Below are 9,097 nucleotides of genomic sequence, written 5' to 3'. Positions count from 1 at the left end.
TCTAGAATCAATTTTCATATTAAAATATCGATATTTTAGTACTTTGGGGTAAATTTGTAGTTTTTCATTAACAGGAACAAAGTGGAAAGAAACTATATCATTCGGATTGTCTAAATTGGAAGGAACTATTTCCTCTTACGCCTTTCATAGTCATGTGCAAAACACAGCTGTATAAATGTGTCCAGCCCCTGGCGTGCGCACTCACAACAATGGCTGAGCATAAATGGAGTCATGTGTGCGCACATATTTTACCTCCACAAACGGCCGAGGCGCGGTTTGCGATACATGTGGCAAGACAGTGACGTGTTGTGGCAACACCACTAACCTCGTCAAACACCTGAGAGTAAATCACATCACAGAATATGACGAGCTTATGTTGAGGCGAACTGAAGAGGAGGAGAGGGACAGGTGCTGCTAGGGCGAGACAGACGTCTCTCGGGGAGTCCTGAGAGACGTCTGTCTCTCAACATGTTCAAATAGGGCACAACTTCAGGTTTTTTATTTCTACATGATAATTCTACATTATTAAGCAATAAAAAAAGTAGTCTGATGTCCTGCAATAATTATGAAGTTATATTATTACAATTACATAATACAATTATATATTGTATTATGAAATACAATGAAACATTACGTTTTTGTACAGAGTATCGGTATCGGATCAGTATCGTCGATACCACCCTGACTTTTACTTGGTATCGGATCAAAAAGGAAATCAGTGGTATCTCACATCACTAGTTTGAATCATATCTGTTTAACAGACTGCAGTCTGTTCGCGTAAATGGAGAGTCCTCTTCACACACTAATAATTATGGAGTTCCACAGGGTTCAGTGCTAGGACAAATTCTGTTTACATTATACATGCTTCCCTTATCATCAGAAGGCATAGCATACATTTTCACTGCAACTTTATCTGTCCATGAAGCCAGATAACATACGCAAATTAGTTAAACTGCATGAATGTTTTAAATACATAAAGACCTGGATGGCCTCTAACTTTTTGCTTCTAAATTCAGATAAAGCTGAGGTTATTGTACTTGGCCCTGAAAATATGGTAGCTAACCAGATGCTTGATCAGGATGGCATTACTTTGGCCTCCAGTAACACTGTGAGGAACCTTGGAGTTGTTTTTAACCAGGATATGTTTTGCAATGTGCATATTATAACACAAATATAACTAATTTGTAGGACTGCTTTATTCAATTTAGGCGATATCCCTAAAAATAGAAATATCCTGTCTCAGAGTGACGCTGAAAAACTAGTTTATGCATTAATTACTTCTAGGCTGGACTACTGTAATTCATTATTATCAGGATGTCTGACAGACTGACGGGGACTAGAATGAGAGAGCATATTTCTCCTATACTGACTTCCCTTCATTGGCTTCCTGTTAAATCCAGAATTGAGTTCAAAATCCTGCTCCTCACAAACAAGGTCTTGAATAATCAAACCCCATCTTATCTTAATGAGCTTATAGTACCATATCACCCCTTTGACTACGATGACCTGGATGACTGAGAACCTTCACAGACATCACCCCATTAAAGCACTTCAGGCTTACTTGTGGTTCCTAGAATATAGGATGGGAGGAAGGGCCTTCAGTTTTCAGGCCCCTCTTCTATGGAACCAGCTTCCATTTTGGATTCAGGAGACAAATATAATCTCTACTTTTAAGATTAGGCTTAAAACTTTATTTTTTACTAAAGCCTATAGTTAGGGCTGGATCAGGTGACCCTGAATTTATCACCCAGTTATCCTGCAAGCTGCGGGACTTCCCATGATGCACTAAGTGTTTCTTCTTTAGACACTATGTGTTTATACACCACGGTACATTAAATGCAGTACTTATTATTGTGTAGCTCTCTTCCATAGAATATGTTTGTCCTGTCTTTCTGCCCTAACCCCCAAAGGTTGGGGTCATTTGCCTTGTTCTGTCAGAGGTTTCGTCCTGACCAAAAGAGTTTTTTCTTTCCAGTGTCACCAAGTGCTTATTCATGAGGGAATTGGATTGGATTGAACTGAATATGAGTCTTTGTGGATCATCCATACACACTGATAACCTTCTTGTCCAAATGTGATCACTTCTGGTTTCAGCATGAACATGGTGATGGCCAAAATGCCGGAGTACAAAACTTGCTCTTATAGATTACATGGTGGCTCCATCAAACTTGTATCTGTGTCAGCTTGTTATGTGCTCACTGAAGTAGATTGACCTTAAGTAAATATAAACATCTCTTAACTCTTAATATGCTAAGCAATCTGACATAGCAATGTAGAGTTTTCTGGTTCTGTGTTAAACATCCATTCCTCTGCATCTTTTTGTTTTTAAATTCTTTGTGGGAGGAACTCAGAGGGCACAGGAAGTGTAAAACTGGGCAATGACAGCTCTGCTCTACTTCTGCACTTAAGATGTTATGCAAGAGAAGATGGGGAATTAGCATGTGATTGCCTGCATTAAGTGTGAGGATAAAAAGCAAGATAAAAAGAAAAGCCATGATGCAATCATGTGATGTTGTACAATCAATACAGCTAACTGATACTCATGATAGCAGCACAGTGTTAGGATGATGTGTAACTGGACACAGAGCAAGTCATATTATTTATAAAACATTTTCATGAATAATTCTCTAAAATCCAGCCACAGCACAAACAAGGTCAACAAGTTCACACAAACTAGTGAAAGTAATTACTAAATGATACCTCGGCTTTGTTCTTCAGCTCAGTGATGCTAGCTCAATGCAAACTGTGCATGACATCGATAACACTATTACTCAAAGCCAACCAATTTTCTTTGGAATTCCTGAGGAAAATGATGATGAGGAAAATAATATAATTTACACACACATATAAAAATAGTTAAAGACAACATTTATAACACCCACTTATAATCAAATAATCTCAAATCACTCAATCAACGAGATGATGTAGACACACTCCAAAGTCCCTGAAAATGAGTTGCACCTCCACTGTTGCATGCTGATGTAAATTAAGCTTGACCAGTAAAAAAAGACTCCACATAAAAATGATCTTGTATGCACAGGCAGCTGAAACACAGCATCTGAAATCAATATTTCTTGGCTTTATTAAACATATCAGATACCTTTCATACCTGTAGATTATCAAAGGTAAGATGACGACATACTCACCGTTTTCTTGTCCATCTTGTGTACTTTTTCCGAAGAGTGAGAGCAATAACAACCATGCAATCATTATCATAATAATCGTGATGATCCTCTTGTGTAGAACTGTTTATTTCTTGACAGAAAAAACTGTCATGAATCAAGTCGAGTTGTTGTGATAGCAATTAACATCCGCTCGAAGGTGGTTGAAAAGCAGATTTCTGTTTGAAGACTGACACAGACAGCAGGCAAATGTCACTGTCTGTGTCAGGTTACTTCCTGTAGCCTGCCTTCCTCCATAAACACAGTTTGGAAGTGCATTTGAGTTACACTGTTCTAAAAAATAGTAATGTCAAATTTTTTTACTGTGTATTTTACAGTTGTGTGTTTTTCTAGAATATCATTACATTTACATAAGTAGACTGTGATCTGACACAGTCTACTTATGTAAATGTAAAATAACATAACATCACTGTAAATGTAATTAAACAGAGTTTACTTGTTTTGTAAATATATTTTGTTGTACATATGGATATTTAGATTGTTAAAATACATTCACAAATGTATGTCTGTTATTTGAAAGATTGAACTGTTGAATTCAAATGTAATGCTATGGAAAAGTATATAACATGAGCCCTGTAAGCTTGTGTTACATCACATAAGTATTATTATCATTGCTAGTTAGGGCGTTCGTGGCTCAAGAGTTGGCAGTTCGCCTTGTGATCAGAAGGTTGCCGGTTTGCGCACCGGCTCGGACGCTCTCCGTCGTTGTGTCCGTGGTCAAGACTCTTCACCTACCGCCTATGGCCAAAGAGGCCGATGGTGCAATATGGCAGCCTCGCCTCTGTCAGTCTGTCCCAGGGCATGCAATCAGTTATTATTTAAACCAACTGTTAACTGTATATTTCTGTACATTTACGTATTATGATTGTTGTTTATAGGTAATTTCATTGTTTGATCACGTAAAAATGTTCCTAATTTAATGTCTAAAAGCACTTGGAAAAGGTAGAATCCCATGTAAAATTAGCGCAACAAACTCTATTTTCATTACTGAAAATAACCGTATTTTTATGGGACAGTTATTTTTTGTTATTTTACGGTCGTATTTTGGCGCCCCAGCTGCCGGAATATTACCGTTCTTTTAAAGATGTTTTTTCCCCCTATTTATAGATGATTTCATAGTTTAATGACATTAACATGTTCCTAATTCAATGTTTAGCGGCACTTGAAAAAGGCGAGATCCCATGTCGAATTAGCGCAACTAATTGTATTTTCATTACTGGAAATAACCGTATTTTTATGCGGGAGTTATTTTCTGTAATTATACGGTCGTATTTTGGCGCCCCAGCTGCCGGAATATTACCATTTTTTCAAGATGCTTTTTCTAACAGTGTAGTAATGATTGTGAAATCCATGTGGATCCCACCACAGGAAATGGAGCAGTTGTGTTCTTGTAACTGTGACTCACAGCAGCGAGCTCAGACATGCTCTGAGGCTGTTTACATACCTGGAAGTCAATTACTATAAAAACATCATCCAGAGAGAGAATCAACACATCAAGGAAGGATCATAAATTCAAGCTTTAAAATTTGGAAGTGTGTTCAATCACCACTAAATACACAATGAAGAATTTGAAGAAGTACTGCAAGTGAAAAACAAACAAACAAAAACACTGTAAAATGATGATAAAGCCAGTATCTATCTATCTATCTATCTATCTATCTATCTATCTATCTATCTATCTATCTATCTAATTTATTTGAACACTTGTTTATGCACTGTATTGCAAAAAGTCACTCACTCGGTTTCATTTTTTATAGTGCCAAATCACAACAACAGCTGCCTCAGCCTCAACTATCATGTGACCCCCTTGGCAGCGGGAAAGAAATACTCCCTTTTAACAGAAACAGAAACCTCCAGCAGAACAAGGCTCAGTGAGGGGGAGGACAGGAAAAGGACGTGCTGTGGAAGAGAGCCAGAGATTAATAATAACTAATGATTTAATACAGAGAGGTGTACAAACACAGTGAGTAATAAAGGTGACTGAAGAGGAAACACTCAGTGCATCATGAGAATCCCACAGCAGCATAGATCTATTGCAGCGCAATTAATGGAGGGTTCAGGGTCACCTGATCCAGCCCTAAGCCATAAAAAGCTTTATAAAAAAAGGGAAGTGTCAAGCCTAATCTTAAAAGTAGAGACGGTCTCTGTTTCCCGTCTCTAACCAGTTCAGGGAATTCAGGTGTTCCAATCACTTCCATACGTACAGGTGTATGAAATCAAGCATGTAGACTGCTTCTACAAACATTTGTCAAAGAATGGGTCACTCTCAAGAGTTCAGTGAATTCCAGGGTGGTACCATGATCGGATGCCACCTGTGCAACAAGTCCAGTTGTTAAAATTTCCTCACTATTAAATTTTCCACTGTCTGCTCTTCGTGAGATTCTAACAAAGTGGGAGTGATTGGGAATGACACACACAAATGATCCTTGCAAATGATATTTTTAGCTTGGCATGACTTGCAACAAGGGGGGATTCTGTGGAAAAATACCCGAGTCATGTGATTTATTTCACAATATCTCAATAAATTCTTCCTGTGTCAGTCATTTAAACCAGAGCATGGTTGAGGGCTTTGTTGCTTACACAGACCACAAAGAGAAAGTTCAGCCTTTCCTGTTCACACACTCACACACGCTTTCTAGAAATTCCCGATCAGGGAAAAATGCTGTCGGTCAGGATGTGAGATTACAGTTATGGTTGTGGTGGTGAACCCCACACACTTTGAAGATATGTCAGCTGTTGGGAAATGTTTTGCTTTTCTTATTTCCTGAAGAATATCCTGTAGAGTTCTCAGTGATCACAACAGTCTCCTCAGATTTCAGCATTTAAGACCCTTTAAGTTGGTTTTTGGAGTTACTCTTTAGGATTTAGCTCATTTTTTGGACTTTATGAAAACTCAAGTCTCAGGTTGACTTCAGTTGATATGCAGATTGTGGTCATTTCTGTCACGGTTCTGGGTCATTTTGACCTAGCATTTTCTGTTTCTTATGTTTTGGAGTTTCTCTGTATTATGATTTATGTCTGATTCTTTAGCTTTCCTGTTTTGATGAGTGTTATAAATCGATGTTTCAGTTTGGTTCTGGTCATGAGTTTAGTTTGATGTTAATTCTTCTTTAAGTTTCGGTCATCTCTGGCTTCCATGTGTTATATTCTATAGTCTGCCTCTCAGTGTCAAGTCTGCGTCTTTGTGATTTGTTTCATGTTTTCTGTTTTATTTTGATAGTCCCAGTCTGATGTCAGTGTGTTCAGTTTTACTTCTCCCCTGTCTTGTTAGAATAATTTCTCCCAGCTGTGTCTGCCTCCTGTTTCCCATTCCCTGATTACTCTCCAGTGTATATAAGCCCTGTGTTTTCCTTTGCTCTCTGTTGTTTAGTTAATGTCTGCTCACCCTTATTCTTGCTTTGTGTTCGGTTTGCTTGCTTGCCTGTTAGTTTACTTGTTTTCCCAGTTTAGTTAGTTTTCTGTTCTTCTTATTTTCCTGTAGTAATCCGGGTATCTTCAGTTCACCTCTGCCTCCGCGAGTCCTGCCTTTGGGTTCAATCCTGCCTGCCTGCGCAGCACACAGCCATGACAATTTCTTTACATTCTGATTAGTGATGGTGAGATGAAGCCTCATGATGAACTGAAGCTTTCCATCCAATTGGTCGACTCATGGTTCGAAGCATTGTGATGATTCATTTGCTCTACTGCGCCATCAAGTGGACAATTCAAGTGAAGCGGGCTCTTTGATTATAATGATGTGTAAACCTTATGTACATCTGGATAATGACACAAACTAGTCTTTGGTGCTTCACTTTTTAATAAACTAAAAGACAGAAATCAGATTATAGGATGTGTAGTGTTGTTTATTTATATTTTGGTGTTTATCATTTGTGATATTTATTACTGTGTGCATACTTTATTAGGAGATAAAAAATAAAAAAACAAAACATCTCTTCCTTGCTGGTTCCATCGAAGAAGAAATGCACAAGTAACTATGTAGCACGTACGTAATCCAATTCCACAACACGGTGTGATAGGGAATCAGCTGTTTTCCTGCCCATGTTATTTCGAATCTGGCGCGAACCGGTGAACCAGTCCCTGAATCAGTCACGTGGTACGGACTGCCCGCGAGGCCTCGAACGTCACTGCATACGTAATCAAAGCAAGCCTCGATACGCGCTTCAAAAAAACGCCCCCGCGATTACCCGACGCACGATTCGAAGCTTCTACACACAGGACACATCACTAATTCTGATCGCTTCAGTTACACTGGGGAGGTTTTAAACATTTTAAACAAGATTATTTATCTAAAGTGCCCATAAAGGGATCATTAGCTGCTCATTCATAACACAAGATTATCTAAATGTTGTTACGCAAAAAAATTAAAGTTGCCCTGATTTCAAAACCAATGTGACAGACTTGAGGTATTGAGGTATACTTAGGGGCTTAAACAGTGAATATTCAACAAGAAAGTTTTAAGAAAAAAGAACAAAAAGTCTGTGTGCTGAAAACCACCAAAATTCCAGTCAGAAACTGCACATTCACTGACGTGAGTAGAAAATTTGTACCAACAGACACATTTTATTAAATTTACCTTGAATGGTCATGTATAATAATCCGAAAAACAAACATTCTGCTGACAGCTCCCTCTTGTGGTACTGAAGGGTATACAAAGCCTTTTTACATGGCAAGACCAAGGTCTATTAAGTTCTCATTAGTGATCATGATAGACTACAGCTAGTAGTTTTGAAAGGGATTTGTTTAAAATTGGGACGATCTCTTAAAGTCCAGACTCATTTTTGGGGCCACTCTCGAGTGAGCACTGTAGGAGCTGTTGGCACTTCAGTGGTGGTTTTCTGCTTGTTTAGGTTGTACATCTTTTACCACCTATGTGGGCTTTGTGGAGACACTAATATGTGTAATTTCAGGAAGGGTAGAAACAAGTTTTTCTTTTTATGATGCACATCAAGTATAGCCAATTAAATTTCGACTTTAGGTTGTTTTTCTTTTTTGCCTTGTTATTTAAGATTTGCCCTCTGAGATCAGCTAATGAGTCATCGAAATGTGAAAAGGTGCCTCAACTACTCAGTTGTAGTTAGAGTAGTTTGTGCTTGCAGCTCCTGATGATAAATCTACTGAAATAAAAGTCAATCAGGAAATGCAGGAGGAGTAGAGGAACTGCAGAAATACACCAAAGTACAACTGCTGTGTAAATGCACTCGTATACTTTGCACCCCAGACATGTAATGTGTGACAGCTCATTATCATCAGTACTGCAGTGCTGGCTCCATCTAGTGTTCACTATTCATGCAAACATCACCACAGCAGATCATCATGGTGCCGTAATGTTTCTCTCTAAACCAAAACTCTTTGAAGGTAACCAGGCAAAATCAAATGACATTAAAACACTTGAAGCTTCTTGTTTTATTGGTTTACAGCATTGAATCAATCGTAATTTCTTGGTTCTTATAAACACAGATCAACAGCAAAGACCTCTCAAAGCTACATGGAACTATTCACATTTTTCCAATAAGGTAGGGCACTCATAAATACATAAAATACACATAAATCAGTTTGTCAGTTCTGAGATCCTCTATTGTTCATTTTCTCTTCGCTCCAACATGATCAGCTCAGTTTCTGTGATGATGGCAGTCTGATTCAGACAACAGCACTAAATTGAAAATGCAAACAGCTGACATTTGTACAGAATTCACAGGATTCACATGAAAATAAATCAGGCTTTAGAAAGGCTTTTCTCAAATGTCTGAGTGGAATTTCTAGATACATTTTCTTTATTTACACCGTTGGCTTTTAATTGTCCAACAAACAAAATGAACAAAAAGCAAATTTTAGACTGTTCTAGAGGCCAAGTGGGGACCTCATGGAAATCTCTGGATTCAATTCAATTCAATTCAATTCAATTTTATTTATATAGC

General features: G+C 38.2%; 1 long non-coding RNA gene across 2 annotated transcripts in view; it reads right to left on the bottom strand.

The window, feature by feature from the left end:
• Positions 1–3,354, bottom strand: part of LOC102204462 (uncharacterized) — a 6,112-nt gene extending 2,758 nt beyond the window's left edge. Inside the window, exons 1-2 of one of the 2 annotated variants that reach the window (XR_312118.2) lie at positions 3,147–3,354; positions 2,701–2,800 (exon numbers count right to left, since the gene is read on the bottom strand). This is a non-coding gene — a long non-coding RNA (uncharacterized LOC102204462). The remainder of the gene's footprint in view (positions 1–2,700; positions 2,801–3,146) is intronic. The other variant, XR_312119.2, reaches the window with a different exon arrangement.
• Between the last annotated feature and the right edge of the window lie 5,743 nt (positions 3,355–9,097).

The sequence above is a fragment of the Pundamilia nyererei genome, unplaced genomic scaffold, assembly GCF_000239375.1.
Source record: "Pundamilia nyererei isolate P.nyererei 1_Seehausen unplaced genomic scaffold, PunNye1.0 scaffold00215, whole genome shotgun sequence".
Taxonomy (NCBI): Eukaryota; Metazoa; Chordata; class Actinopteri; order Cichliformes; family Cichlidae; genus Pundamilia; species Pundamilia nyererei.
This window is presented reverse-complemented; position numbering and strand designations above follow the sequence as displayed.